Source organism: Equus asinus, chromosome 17, assembly GCF_041296235.1.
Source record: "Equus asinus isolate D_3611 breed Donkey chromosome 17, EquAss-T2T_v2, whole genome shotgun sequence".
Classification (NCBI taxonomy): domain Eukaryota; kingdom Metazoa; phylum Chordata; class Mammalia; order Perissodactyla; family Equidae; genus Equus; species Equus asinus.
Window position 1 is genome coordinate 26,768,336 of NC_091806.1, and position 14,399 is coordinate 26,782,734.

General features: G+C 35.6%; 1 pseudogene; it reads left to right on the forward strand.

The window, feature by feature from the left end:
* LOC106835408 (olfactory receptor 5D13-like) overlaps positions 1–14,399 on the forward strand; it is a 59,690-nt pseudogene that overhangs the window by 23,910 nt on the left and 21,381 nt on the right.

Sequence of the window (14,399 nt, forward strand, 5' to 3'; positions counted from 1 at the left end):
ACACTTTTAAATTAAAAAAGGATAATAATTTATCTATAATATTATACTTAGAATATAAGTTTGATATTCAGATACACACAGATAAATATCTATCCATATATAGAGAGAAAATCAGAAATAAGACAAAGATTAAGAATACTTGTCTCTGGATTATTGTCCAATAGCTGATTTTCTTTTGTACATTTCTGTACTTCATTGGTATTTAAAGACAAAATATAGTGTATGGTTCAACATTTTTAAAAGATCGATGGATTAAAGTTCATGATGAAATTATTCCCCAAGATTTAGAAGTAATTATTTACAAACAAAATATCACATGGATCATTATCTCATCTAATTGCTCTATCTCTGGTCTCCAAGGCAACACTTCAGTGATGTTCTCCAGGGTTAACATTCCTAAGGTCCTGGGGGCATATATGTGTGACACAATTTAGTTTGGTGTTAGGATTCAGATTTTAGCTCTCCTTGTCTCTCTGAGATCTCTGAGTTTATTTTTGATAGTTTAGAGGAAAAAGTCATTTCCCTGAACTATTCACTGTGATATAATGTAGACTTCCATTACTATTTTTTCAGGTTTGTTACTCTATCAAAGAAACTTGAATTCTCAGCCAGATCTTTCCAGAAGTCCACTAATCTTAGCAAAGAAGCTCCACTAACTGAATAAGTCAGATTCTTCAGCATTCAGGCGAGTTGATTCAATGCATATTTTATTTATGTTTAAAAGGAAAATAATGTGTCCTAATAATATTTGGAAGAGGCAAACACCTGTGTAAACTTAGTTGCCATGATACCCGCTTAGTCCAGCCAACTAGAAGTATCTGATTCCTTACCTTTCACTACGCTTATTATTATTTGCTGACTTACATTACAAGGAAATATTTTGTTTTTCTCAATCACAATATTCTTATCCTTCTGTTTATGCACACAAAATTTAATTTAATACCAAGGAAGAATTATATGTTGTAATGTATCATTTGTAATAATATGCATTATTCCTCAGGATAATTCTCATAAGAAAAGAATTTTGAGGATGAAGTTCATATTTAATAATTTTGTGTTTTCTAAAGTGCTGAGTATATAGTGGATATGCAATGGGAAAGTCATTCCAGGATGGATGTCACTGGAAAGGAAGGAAGGAGTGTACACAGCACAGGCACTCTCAGTCATCTGAGCAGGATTGAAATTTCTGAGGCTAACTGAGAGATAGTGAACTTTTCCCCAAATCTGTCGATATAGATACAGAGTGCAGGAGGTGGAGTGAAAAGCTACGTATGTCGAAAAGATGTGTGCGTAAGAATGAACTGAATATATATCAGGAATTATATTTCTCTTTGATAGTCATGCTTTCCCTTTCAATCCTGGGCTGTTCAGACTTTGTTACAACAGCCATAGAAAATGTATACAGATTTTGGAAAAAGTATGATCCGTTATGGAATTTGCACCCAATGAGTTTTATATTAATTTGAAAAGTACTTTCAGGAAATAATAATAAATGTAGTGGAAGATTAAAACACAAATATAAAATCAAAGAATCTAAACAAGAAATTGACAAAGAAAAAGATCAGGGATACGTGAATGCTATCTTTATATATATGCAGGAAACCTTTGAGTGCTGTATAAGACTACATCTTGAAGGATAAAGTCATAATCACAGAGGGAAAACTATAGCATATTTAATTTGAGCTCCTAATAAGACATCAAATTTGTACAGAATTCCATGTGAAATGGCCTTCCCTTTGTATCTCATTCCATTTTAGGTTTCATTAAGCAGTTAAATAGTGGCTTTGAGAATAATCGATTATAATGGCAGAAAAAGGCAGTTGAGGCATTTTGGAGGAACACAGGACATTTTTAAAAAAGAATTCAATGCATTCCTCCTGCCAGTATCCTTATTTTGTGCTAATTCAGGAAGCTTAGTTTCCATGGGATTTCACTACAGCTACTTGTTTTGCAGGGCTCAAGACATGTCTCGATGCATTGTGAGTTTACAGTGTGCTGCTGATTTTATAGGAAAGTTTAACTTCCTTAGAATTATTGTAAACTTTTACCACTATGCATGTATATTGTATGCCTAGAGTTCAATCATTCATATATTCATTTATTTCATAAATGCTATTGAGTGCTTACTCTGTTCTAGTACCCATCTTTGCTTTGATGAATTTTATTTTACTGTAGAACATACAATGTTAAAATGGTAAATGATAAAAAATAAGTACAATACGTATGATGCTACAGATGTGGATGAAATTGGTATTTTTGAGGTTTTATAATTATTGATAAAGGCATAGTTAAGACTATGACCATGGTAAATGAGGAATTAGTCAACTAGAGGTAAAATGATTGGAAGATCAACAAACTAAGAAAACAGGGCATTGGAAGGATTATCTTTATGTCTACTGAAACCAACTCAATGAGAAAAAACCCCTAACCAAATAAAAAAAATGAAACATAACACCTCAGAAGCAGTGGCCATCTTTGGAGATGTTGAGGTACACTAAACTGACTTTCCAATGATGATATTATAGAATGATCTCCAAGATAATAAAAACAGTCTGGACATATTATGATTAAGTTTATTTCTACCACAAATCTCTCTAAATACCTGATATTACAATACAGCAAGAAAAGGTAACAGAGTTTTACAATTTTCAGTAATTACATAAATGTGGTTGATCAACTGCTTTAGTCTTCTGCAGGAAATATTTAAAATATCAGGGGAGAAATGTATGACTGAGTGTAGGAAGTTTACTGGAGAGGGAAACTCAGAAATACTTATAGCAACAATAGTAAACAAAATCTGTAACTTGACCATTTTGCTGGGTCATTATTTACTTATTTTGAGTTCTAAAGTTCTCATAGTGAAACAAGTTAGGCAGGGAAGAAATTGTAGAAACTTATGCTATGTATTTCTCCCAAGACAAGTATTTTAACTAAACTCAGGTTCATGCAAAAACTAGACTGGTATTCTCATGAAGTCAACTGCCTGTGAACATACTGAGTCTGATCACTTGAAATATAAAAGCGCCAATTCTATTTTCGCTCTTTTTCTGTCAATTGCATTCTTTTATTTTTGCATTTGCACAGATATGTGACATTAGTAAATTCTAGCCTTTCAAATAATGTAAAGGTTGAAACTAAGTATTTTCAACAACACTATTTATAGATAATCACTAAGTCTCTCAACATTTCCTCATTTTAACCTGTCATATCCAAATTTTGCACTTCATTTCTCTGAATCAACTCTCCTATTTTGCCCACGGGAACCAAGAAAATGAGAGTGCAGAAGTCACTTTCGTTCTCTTGGTCTCTTCAGAATATCCAGAACTCCAGTTGCCCCTGTTCCTGTTATTCTTAACCATCCACAATCACTGTGCTGGGGAACCTGGGCATGATCATGGTTATCAAGATCAATCCCAAACTCCACAACCTCATGTACTTCTTTCTAAGTCACTTATCCTTTGTTGATTTCTGTTATTCTACCATAGTTATACCCAAACTATTAGAAAACTTGGTTGTGGTAGACAGAACCATCTCCTTCACAGGATGTATCATGCAATTCTTTGCATGCATATTTGTGGTAACAGAAAAGTTCATGTTGGCAGTGATGGCATATGACTGATTTGTGGCAGTTTATAACTCTCCACTTTACACAGTTGTAATATCCCAGAAGCTTCGTTCCTTGTTGGTGGCTGCATCATCCTCTTGTGGTGCAGTCTGTTCTCCGACCCTTACCTACTTTCTATGGGCATTATCCTTCACAGGAAATAATATCATAAATAACTTTGTGTGTGAGTGTGCTGCCATTGTCTCTATGTCTTGCTCTGACCCCTATGTTAGCCAGAAGATTATTTAGTCTCTGACACATTCAATGAAATAAGGAACCTGATGATCATTCTCACTTACTATGTTTTTATTTTTACCACTGTCACAAAAATGCCTTCAAGTGAGGGGCACCACAAAGCCTTCTCCACATGTGCCTCCCACCTGACTGCCATTACCTTTTTCCATGGGACCATCTTATTTCTCTACTTTGTTCCTAATTCCGAAAGTTCATGGCTCATGGTCAAGGTGGCCTGTGTCTTTTACACAGTGGTCATCCCCATGCTGAACCCACTGATCTACAGCCTCAGGAACAAATACACGAAGGAGATTGTTAGGAAGTTAATCAAGACCAAATTATAATGTCATGAATGTAAGATGGTAAGATTTACTTATTCATTTTCTACAGTATTCTTGAGAATCGTCCAAATGGTGTCACATTTTAATACTTCAAGTGCCTTTTTTCAAAAAGTAAAGCAGAACATATGTTTAATGCAACTCCTCAGTAGACAGATCATTCAACATCTGTTCAATTGAAATTTTAGTAAATGAGCTATAAAATAATAAAAACACAGTAATTAAAGTTCAGACCACTTAAATGAAGTCTCTACACATGGAGTTTGTCATGTAAAGATTTCTGAGTTAGCACACATTACCATATGGCTGCCCTGTAAATCTTTGATTCTTTTTCTTAAGTCATCACAGAAGGGGTTTATAGATTTTCTCTAAAAATTATAGCTTCCCATCAGGGAGGATACATCAAATGCAGCCTAGTAAACTAAGAGTTATTCAGCACTCAGACTTTAAACTTAAAAGAAAGTTTTTTAAATCCACACAGGAAGCATTGGTACATTGTAAGTGCAAAGAAGGCATATCTCTGCCCTGACACAGTTCAGAATATTGTTTGGTTAAATTGTATTTCTTAATATAAATTTTATTTGCTCTTTGTATACAAACCATCAAAAAGTAAAAGTTAAAAACTGTGTACTTCAGAAGTAGTTATTGCTAAATCTAAAATTGTCATTCACGCCAATCTTGAATTGTATAATATAACTATTGGTGCTAATAATGAACATAAAATTCAGTGATAGATAACACTAGGCAATTTTTATATTTTATTGGGGGATTTATTGGAGCAGCCCTGCTAATATCAGCTGCAGCATCTTGGTTAATGTGATATAATTTTGCCTAATTAGCAAAATCACTTCAAGGCTGTAGATCTGCATGGTGATTGGATAGCTATGCTCTGTGTACAAATGAGCTGGTTCTAGTATTTTCTTGCATTGTCTACAACTGAGTCACAAGACAGAATGCGCTATAACAAAAGCTAGTTGAAGCTCCCATTTGTGTCATGTCAGTTAACATTCTATTAGTCAATGCAAATTGTACAGCTGAGCATAAAGCCAATCCTTGAGAAAGTATATCTGCCTTTTGTAAAACTGAAAAGTTACATGACAATGAGCATGGATACAGAGAGGAATGGAGAATTAGGCCCAATATTTCAAAATATCTGATGTCTACATTCAACTTTACATAATGGGAAATATTCTTCTTGTATATTTCAGATAAAATTAAGTGTTGTAGTTTGACAGACTTTTCCATAACTTGATGGGTCATTTGATTACCTTCACTAGGTGTCTATCTTTGCTGATTGTTGCTGATCATGTTTGATGTCTCTCAGGACAGACAAAGTTTTAGTAACTTTCCAAGTATCATGGTTTCAGTCTGACTGCAGACTATGAATTATGTTACTGGCTTCACTGAAATCATGAGATTTTTATCTCCAAATAAAAAATTCTAGGGGCTGGCCTGGTGGCGGAGTGGTTAAGTTTGCAAGCTCCATTTCAGTTGCCTGAGGTTCAAGGGTTCAGATTCCAGGTGTGGACCTACACACTGCTTATCAAGCCATTCTGTAGCAATGGCCCACACACAAAATAGAGGAAGATTGGCACAGATGTTAGCTCAGGGTCAATATTCCTCACATACATACAAAAAATCTAGTTTCCATTACACTGAATATTGCTATCAAACTTTGTAACCTAACCTATTTATTTGATTGTTTATCAATATATAACAACAATTTAAATTATCTAGGATATATAATTATAGAACTACATGATTTATTTAACTTTTAACTCTCTGTCAATCAGATGTCATACACACTCAACTAAGTGTTCCAGTCAGCAATACTTTAATAGGGGTTATGCGTGTTATAAAATATTTTAATGACAGAAAAAATGTATGTATATGATTTTGAACAGAGTATCGAGTGAACTATATTTGACATATGCTATGGCACTTGTATTTAAGAAGCTAATCTTAAAAAAAATAGATAAAGAAAATAAGTAAATTATAATTTTGAAACTATAATTAGCTTTCTGTTTTACAGGAAAAAACAAAGCAGATCACAAATTAAAAAAAACTTCTGAATAGTTGCAAACTTCTTTAGATAGATTGTTTGTTATACTGGAAAATGTTTTTGCATGGGCATTTATTTACACAAATATAACACAAATATTCCCCCAGAATTTCAAAATTATAACTTTAATCTGAATGTACACTTTTTAAATGATGAAATGAGTGTATGTTTGTTAATATAAGTGATTTCATTAAGGGTTCTACAAAGTGCTAGCAATGGGCTCTTCATTTCCATGTATGAATTATACTCTTCTTTAAATTCTTATTAGTGGTTTGGATAGATGTAGTGGTTTTGTTTCATTTCTGTGGAACTGTGTCAAGATTTTTGGTGAAGGTATTCACAAGATTAAAGGAAGAATGTACAGAACTAATAGTCATTAATGGAGAAAATTTTGTAAGTTGAATGTGAACTACAGTATATAAATATTAATTTTCATATAATGTTTAGTAACAAATAAGCCAAGAAAATTTGCAGTGCTGGACAATTTTCTTATGATATGAATATTCCAGGGGTGGTAATGTGGTATTTTTGCCACATTACTGATCTTCCCTACCATTCATCATCTTAGAAAAAGATTGACCCTGAAAAAGGAAAAGGAAATTTAGATGGACAGTTAGGGGAAGGATTGTGGAGCTCCTACATAAATGCTCTGTCTTTCCTGAATATTGCTGCATAGACAAATGGTTCATTCAAGCTCAACGACAGGCTTATTGATGAAAAAAGTTATATTCTGAGCAATTGGTACTTATTTCCCTACTGCTATCATCAAAATTCCAGGAAAGCCTTATAAAAACTTATAGCCTTATCCCCAATGTAGATGACACATTAGAAAAGATGTAATTCCAATCTTACATAAACTTACACCAACAGCAGAATAAGTAGAGAACACTTTCCAGTTCATTTTACGAAGCCAGTGTTACTAGATAGATAAGTTACATAGCAATATATCATAAATATATATTGACAAGTACTTAAAATATCAAATCAATTTGTTGAAATATAAAATAGATAGCACATTACATTCAAGAGGGATTTAATCCAATAATGCAAATTTAGCATATCATTTCTAATCCATCAAGGTGATCCCTCACATTAACAAAATAAAACAGAAGAACACATAGTCACCTCAACAGATGTAAAGAATATTTAATAAAATTACTCAACTACTCATGATGAAAATACTCAGCAAACTAAGAATACAAGGGACGGTGTGTTAAAACAAAAAACTCATTTACTTCCTTCTTTCTAGATAATGAATTATCAACAGTATGGAAGACTGAAGCAATAGAATTTTGGTTAGGAGAAGGACAAACTTTTTACCTTTGACAAATTTGAATCAGTCACTGCAGAGACTGAGGCTGAGACAAAAAATAGGATCAAATCTCATTCCCTTTCCATAGCTGGTTTTTTGGTTGAAGTGAAATTCTCACAATATTAATCATTTTAAAGTAAAAAATTCAATGGCATTAAAACTTTCACCATATTGTTCAAATACACCTCTACCTAGTTACAAAATACTTTCATCATCACAAAAAATGTCATGCCCATTAAGCAGTTTGCCCAACTTTCCCCCCCTCCCAGGTCCTAATAAGGAGCAATCTGCTTTCTGCATCTATGTATTTACACATACTATTTATTTTATATAAACAGAATCATGCAATATGTGACCTTTGTCCCTGACTTCTTTCATTTGGCATACTGTTTTCAAGGTTCATCCACATTATCACATGTATCAGCACTTTGTTCCTTTTTAAGGTTAAATAATATTCCATCACATGCAAATACTGCATGTAGTGTATCAATTTATTGAAGGACATTTGGGTTAGTTGACCTTTTGTCTCTTGTGAATAGTGCTGCTAGGAATGTTCATGTGTGACTGTGTGAGTGCCTGTTATCAATTCTGTTTGGTATTGTAGGGATCTGAAATTGGCCACCCCAAGATATGTCTCTTTGGCATCAGGATGATTTGAGGCTGATTGCTTTTTGATAAAGTGAGACAGGGAAGGAGGCTCTGAGTAATGGAACTTGCCCTTTGTTAGGACACATTTACATTTGTAAGGTAAATCTCTATCTGTAAAATGTGCCTCCCTCTCTGTACCAGGAAGAAGAAAGGAGATGACCTTCTCTCTAGAAACTCTTAATCCATACCAAAAGCAAGGACTTAAATCTGCATTTTATTGTGCTTGTCTGGTAACCTCCTGTAAGTGACTTCCCTCCCCCTCCCAACGTTGACATCTCCTTAAAGATTAAGCATCTTTCCTTAGGCTAGGAACTGATTGCTGTGCTCACCTGTGACCACCCAGCTCCAGACAATAGACTTGCCTCCGGCTACGCCCACCGAGATAGCAGACCACTACCTGCTGTGTCCATCAAGCACTGTGCTGACAGAGCAGCCTCGTGACTATTGTAAAAGGGACATTTCAATCCTATGTGAAACACCCTGTTTGTGGGTATATAACCACTCTGTGTACCCCACTTCTTCGGTGCCCTTTCTTCCTTTGGGAAGAAAGGCCCTGGGCCATGTTTCCTCATAAAGCTTTAATTTTCTCTTGCTAGTCTGTCTCATATGAATTTAATTCATTCTCCTGCCAGATGAACCCACATTTGGGAAGAGGAAATGTCTTTTTCCCCTACAGTTTATACCTAAGAATGGAATTGCTGGGTACTTAGAGTTAGCCAAACTGTGAGGTTTGGGGGCAAAACGTCTAGTACTGCACTCACTTCTGACATAAATTGCGAGTCTGAGGAATTCCCAAAACCACTCTTGGGTACACTAATTTCCTAGAAATTTCAAACAACTAACTGAAAACTTTACTCAGAGTTATGGTTTATCACAGGATAAAGATAAAGATCAATAACTCAAAGGAAGAGACGTGTTGGGCAGAGTCTAGGAGGGGTCCACAAGAGAAACTCCATTGTGCTCAGGATATGTTATTATCTCAGCATTATTATTATATAATACACGAGTTATTCCCAAACATGGAGGTTCACACAAGTCTGTGTTCAGTTTTTATTAGGACTCTATTGCATAGGCTTGATTGATCGATTGCCCTAATGGTTGATCTCAGCCTCCAGGTTGACTGATAATCCATATCTGAAAGCCTCTACCTTAAATCACAAGTTAATCTTTCTGGTATGGGCAATCTCTACCTTAAGGTTGTCTAATATGACCAGCCCCACCTTGATATCGGGGGTGGCCAGCTGCTCTCCCTAAACAGACACTACTATCAGGTAAGATATAGATTACCTCCCAGAAACTGAGGGCAAAGGCCAACTTCTCCTTGTTTGAGGCAAAATTTTTTACTATGCATTGGGTAAAGAAGAATTCTATGTTTATCTACATGAGGAACCACCAAACTGATTTCCACAGTGTCTGAGCCATTTTGGACTCCCAATAAGAATGCATGACAGTTCCAGTTCCTCTAAATCCTTGTGAACACTTGCTATTATATTTTTTTTTTAATTGGAGTTATCCCAGTGGGTGTGAAGTGATATCTCATTATGGTATTGATTTGCATTTTCCCCAAATCTAAAGATGTTGAGCATCTTTTTGTGTGCCTGTTAGACATTTGCAAACCTTCTTATATATCTTATTTGACTTTTTGTTGTTGAATTGTAAGAGTCCTATATAAATTCTGGATGCTAGACTAGTATCAGATATTTGATTTGTAAAGTTTTTCTCCTATTCTGTAGGACGCTTTATTCACCTTATTAATAGTTTTTTTTGAGTAATATTAGCCCTGAGATAACATCCATGTCCACCTTCCTCTATTTTATTTATGGCACACCTGCCACAACATGGCTTAATAAGTGGTGCATAGGTCCATGCACAGGATCTGAACTGGTGAACCCAGGGCCGCCAAAGCAGAGCATGCAAACTTAACCAGTATGCCACTGGGCTGGCCACTTGATAATGTTTTTTGACGCACAAATATTTTAAATTTCATAGAGTCCAATTTATCTATTTTTTCTTTTGTTGCTTATACTTTTGTTCTCATATCTAGAAATCCATTGCCAAATCCCAGGCCATGAAAATTTACCCCTGTTTTTCTTCTAAGAGTTTTATAGTTTTTGCTCTTACATATGGGGATTTCTTCTGTCAGTGCAATTTGCCACTAATCATTCTATAGATAGGAGATGACAAATAAAAATGGCAAGCAATAGTATATATTGGAGTATATGAGGAAGCCATTTGGTATAAACCTAATTCAGCCTGACTTTGTTTTTCCAAAAGGGCCTGACTGTGGCCATTGAGCATGCATTGTATATCTGCTTAGACATTTTGAGATAAATGTGCAACTTCCCTCCCCCTCCCAACGTTGGGATCTCCTTAAAGATTAAGCATCTTTCTTTAGGCTGGGAACTGATTGCAGCACTCATCTGTGACCACCCAGCTCGAGGCAACAGACCTGCCACCCTGCGGGGTTCACTGATATAGCAGGCCTAGCTGCTGTTTCCATTGCTGTGCTGACAGAGCAGCCTCGTGACTATTGTAAAAGGGACATTTCAATCATATGTGAAACATACTCTTTGAGGGTATATAACCACCCTGTATACCCCCACTTCTTTGGAGTGCTCTGTTCCTTTGTGGAAAGACTCTCCCGGGTTATAATCCTCAGATTTAAGCTCGGAATAAACCCACCCAAATTTTCATTTATAGATTGGTTATGGATTATTTTCATCGACAGAGAGATAAGGTGAGATTTTCTTTGAGCTAAGCTGAAGATTATAACCTGGGAAGGCAGTCTCCACAAAGGAAGAAAGCATTCCAGAGAAGCATGGTTTTTAGTACAGTTTTAAACCTTTTAGAACAAAGAACATACATTAAACATGTCCAGGATACATATTCATCAAATTTTCAAATATGTATTCAGTTGCAAATTAGCAGGACAGCATGACTCTGATGTCCAGGAAAGGGAACATACCCTGAGGAGTACTGATAAAGGTGTTACCCATACTCATGTTGTAGGAGGGCAAGTATGTATTCTTACCTTCGAAGAGTGCATTATTTTACTTTAGTTATTAAAGCAGATGTACAATATATGTTTAATAGGCCTAAGTCAGGCTTCTATAGTTCAAACTGAATCAGTTTTAAATCAGAATAGCTACCGTATATAACTCAATATGTGAAAATTTCTTGTCTGTCAATTTTGAGTTAATTGTTGTATGTGGTATGTTGTAGGTGTCAAACCTCATTATTTTATATGTTAATATCCAGTTTTCCTGGCACCACTTATTGAAGAAATATTCTTTCCCCATTGAATGTCCTAGGCACACTGTTGAAAACCAATGGTCCATAGATATATAGGTTTATTTCTGGATTCTGAATTCTATTCCCTTAGTTTATATATTTATCCTTTTCCTAGTACTACTCTGTAGTGTTGTGGTTAAGTTGTGAAATCAGGAATTCAGAATCCGCCAAATTTATTCTCTTTCAAGTTTGTTCCAGCTATTCAGGATCCTTGGAATTCCTTATGAATTTGAGGATCAATTTCCACTTCCACATAATTACCTTTGGAATTTTGATAAGGATTGCATACCACCAATTGTGGTAGTATGGTCAACTTAACAATATTAAGTCTTACAAGCTATTGTAGGTCAGACAAAACTTTACTGCTATTCATTTTAATTTTTCAGTTGGGGCTTTTAAACAAAAAGACAGATTAGCAAGAGAAAACCAAAGAGATAATTAATGCATACAGTGCTCATTACATGGGAGGAACCTCAATATAGAGAAACTCAAAGAGAGACTTTAGAACTGTGGTTTAGGTAGCATCTTCAACAAAGAAGAATAAATTTAGAGAGAAATGACAGGACCGAGGAAAGAAGTTTTTGGCTTCGTAGGGCAGCAAAATGTGGGAAGGTAAACAGAGGGATGGAAATCTAAGGAGTAAGGTTTGTTTGCAGATTCCTTTGGTGCATTTGAGCTGATAAGAATCTGCTTCGGGTGAAAGGAGAACTTACATCCTGCTTTTTGGCAGACAAAGGGAGAGTAGAGAGAGCTTTTCCTGTGTCTGCTGCTTCCTACTTGCCTTCAGCTCAAATAATTTTTTATGTCTAAAGGGCATATTTTAGGATAACATAGTCTGGTTTCCTTCACTAGGAACACAGAATATCTTTTCATTTATTTAGATGTTCTTTCATTGTTTCAGCAATGTTTTGTAGTTTTAAGTGTACAAGTCTTTCACCTCCTTGTTAAATGTATTTCTAGGTATTTCATTCTGTTAGATGATACTTAAATGGAGTTATTTTCTTAATTTCTTTGAAGATTGCTCATCTCTGCCTTCTAGAAACACCGCTGATTTTTTCCTGTTTATTTTGTACCATGCAACTTTGCTGAATTTGTTTATTAGTGCTAGTCATTTTTTGTTGTTGTTAATTCTTTGAGAGTCATAGATATAGATTAAGATATACATATAGATAGATACATATAGATATAAATATAGATATAGATATTGATGTATCCCTTGAATAGAGACAGTTTAACTTTTTTCAAAATTAGATGACTTTTTCTATTTTTAGCCTAAGTACACTGGCTAGAACTTCCAGTGCAAAAGAGCCAGCAGTGGTGAAACCGCACCCTTGTCCTCTTGATGCAGGGTCAGTGAGCCAAGGAGTTGAAAGAAAGATTTCTTTAACGCTCAAGGTCTGGCAGTAGTGCAATTTTATTTAGAGAATAGTGTGGAATAGCATGGGGATGGGACCCATGGGCAGTAAAGATCTGCTACAAACATGGGGACAGGACCCATGGGCAGTCAGAGCTGCTGCTACTGCTACATGGGTTGAGAGTAGGGCTAAATTTAAGGCATAGTTATATGAGTTATCTCTTTACAAGACAAAGAAAAGAATATGTAAAATAGTTGTTAAAATGGTATCAGTGCAGGTGGGGTCTGGTTATTGGGTGGTCTTATAACTTTTAGACAAGAATCAAACTGGATTAAGTAAATGGCAGAAGCCACCACCTTAAATGTTATCTTCAGCTACAGACAAAGGAGGATGTTGGTGGTGGGGGGAGGCAGCTACATGAGGTTACCAGGCAAGCACAATAAACAAGACTTAAGTCCTTGCCATCACCATTAAGAGTTTCTGGAGATCAGGTCACCCTCCCTTCCTCCTGGTGCAGAGAGGGAGACACCCCCCACAGATGGAGACTTCCTTCGCAAATGCAAATGTCACTCATCAAAGGGCAAGCAAATTCCACTCCTCAGAGCCTCCTTCTCATCTGCAGTTTTTAACAGTAACCAGCCTAAAATAATCCTCATCACTCTTACAAATCTTAGTAGACAACTTTCGATCTTTAACTGTTATGCTACTGATGGATTTTTCATAAATGGCCTTTATTAGTTTCATAATAGCATTTGTTAGGTTGATAAAGTACCCTACTAATCCTAGTTTTCTGAATTTTTTTTTTTTATCATGAAAGAGTGTTTGTATCTGTCAAATGCTTTTTCTGTGTCAATTGAGGCGATCATGTGGTTTTATTCCTCTGTTCTATTAATGTTGGATAATGCACTGATTGGTTATGTTGAACCAGACTTGTATTCCTGGAAAAATCTCACCAGGTCGTATTGTATAATCCTTTTAGTATGCTGTTGTATTCAGTTTTCTAGTCTTTTGTTGAGGATTCTACCAAACATTTAAAGAAGCATTAACATCAGTCCTTCTTAAACTCTTCCAAAAAGTAGAGGTAAAACTTCCAAACTAATTTTATGAGCCCAGCATTACACTGATACCAAAACTGGAAGAAAAATCACAATAAAAGTATAGGCCAATATCTCTGATGAACATAGATTCATGCTTTTTATCTGTAGTTCCTCAAGTGTAGTGTTTCTGAGACTGCTGATTATATCTTGAGCTTGTTTTCCCTCTGTGCTGTGTGAGGTCAGCTTCAATGACATCAAGCTTTTCTAAAGAGGTATTTACAGGGTAGTTTTGTGACTGCCTCTTCTTCATTTACAAAAGGGAACCATCACCTCAGAAACACCATAATGATGGTGAACCCTAAGCAGGAAGAAACCTGAGCCCCTATAATATTATAAGCAGCAGAGCTGTCAATGTCTAGGAATGCATTTTTGGCCTTGCTTTGGTGAGAAATAATCATGTAGTGCATCAAGCCACTGGTAAATTTGATTTGTCTTTAAAAGCGTGATGGCTAGAGTTA